Source organism: Octodon degus, unplaced genomic scaffold, assembly GCF_000260255.1.
Source record: "Octodon degus isolate 3935 unplaced genomic scaffold, OctDeg1.0 scaffold00102, whole genome shotgun sequence".
NCBI lineage: Eukaryota > Metazoa > Chordata > Mammalia > Rodentia > Octodontidae > Octodon > Octodon degus.
The window spans coordinates 2,004,645-2,006,492 of NW_004524678.1; the positions used below are offsets into that span (position 1 = coordinate 2,004,645).

Here is a 1,848-nt window from a genome sequence, read left to right on the forward strand (position 1 = left end):
GGAAGGGTCTACAGAGTTTTCAGGGTCTCACTACTAGATCGGACTCGTAGTGATCCACCTGTTTACAGCCTCCCAAGAGCTGGGATTATAGGAATGTGCCACCACGCCCAGTCTCAATTGCCATCTCAGTGCGCCCCAGAGCAGGGCCGGTGCAGGCCTGGGGCTCAAACCCTGGCCCCTGCGCCTGCTTGCAGGTGCTTTAATCTGCTGAGCTATTTGGCCGGCCCTCCCCCTGAAATATATCAAAACTTTCCCACTGATATTGTCCTGTTCTCATTTTTTCAATTGGTGCATTTATATTTATAATAAAAAGTTTCTGAAAACTGAAAGATAGTAAAATCTCCCTGCTAGTGTTTGGCGACAGAGTCTCTCAGGGTGTAGTCCAGCCTGGCCTCACCCTTCCACTCCTCTTCCCTCACCACTGAGTGCTGATTGCAGATGTGTACCACCCCACCCAGCTCAAACTGCCTCATTCAAATGTTGAGCATAATCCATTCATAACAGTAGTCCAGGGTTCCAGAGAGAACCCTAGTCCCACGTCTCCTGCCAAAGCCAAGAACCCATGCAGATGGGAACTGCTTCCACCGTGCTCCTGCCCCTCCCGTCCCCCACCGCACCTAATCTCACCACACCCTTGGCTGGCAGAATTGTGGCTTCAGTTACAGATGTATCAAAGAGTCCATTACATTTGGATATAAATGTAGGGAAAGGAAAGAGATGGATGTGTGGTCCTAACAACTTAGACATAGATCTGAAAAGTTAGCCCAAAGACCATATTTCCCAGTAGAGGAACTAGACCACAGAGGTCCAACTATAACACCCCTTTGCCCAAGCCCTTGCTAACTCTTGCCAATCCATCCGGGCTCCTCACAACTTAGCCAAGCTGGCCTCGCTTCCAGTCCCTTTCTTTGGCAGTCTATTTTTGGTGCAGAGAACACCATCTGCCTTAAAATGCTAGCCCTGGGGCCGGCCAAGCAGCTAATGGGCTAAAGCACCTGCAAGCAGGTCCAAGGGCCAGGTGTTCAAGCCCCGGGCCTGCAGAGCCAACCCCACCCCTGGGGCTCCCTGAGATGGCAACTGAGACTGGGCGTGGTGGCGCACACCTGTAATCCTAGCTTTGGGGAGGCTATAAACAAGCGGATCACTACGAGTCCAATCTAGTAGTGAGACCCTGAACACCCTGCAGACCCCTCCCTAAAAAATACAAAAAAAAAAAAAAACACGCTATCCCTGCAGTGACCCCTGTCTCTGCCTGCCTGCCCCCCTTTTCCTCTTCTTTGGGGACCCCCCATTTCTTGGGAAGCCCTGCACAAGCTCTGCCCACTCCCTGCAGTTCCTACAGGAGCCCGAAAGTCCTCCTGAAACCTTTCTCAGTCCTGCTTAAAGTTACTTAAATGAATCTTGGTGAACATCAGCTCCTGGGAAGGAGTTCGTGACTCCGCTCGCACCGCACGTCTCTGGCAGAGCCCTTCCTGACTTGCCAGCCCAAATGCAGATGGACCGGCTGTTAAACATGGCCTGGAGGCGCATGGCGCAAGGTGGAGGTGAGCAGAGAGCGTCTGTGGCCCGCCCCCTCTTCCCTGGGGCGTGAACTCCCGCGGAGCAAGCGCTGCCCTCACACGCCCCAGCTGCACTTCCATTTGCTTACGCTGCTTTGCAATGGGCCTCTGTCTCTTGGATGGGGAGCAGCTGGAGTTAATACCCTTTCAACCAAGAATAACCTCTCCGTCCCTAATGGAATCGCCATGGAGGACGATGCCTCGTGTAGCCGGTTCCCAGGCCTCTGGTTGAAACGAATGCCCATCGCTCCTCACCCGGTTCATTTTGCACACTTCACTTTGCCTCGTT

The 1,848-nt window shown here is 53.1% G+C and overlaps 1 pseudogene; it reads left to right on the top strand.

The window, feature by feature from the left end:
- The first annotated feature begins 1,513 nt into the window (after window positions 1-1,513).
- The window catches only part of LOC101565662, a 21,916-nt pseudogene continuing 21,581 nt past the window's right edge, over window positions 1,514-1,848 (top strand).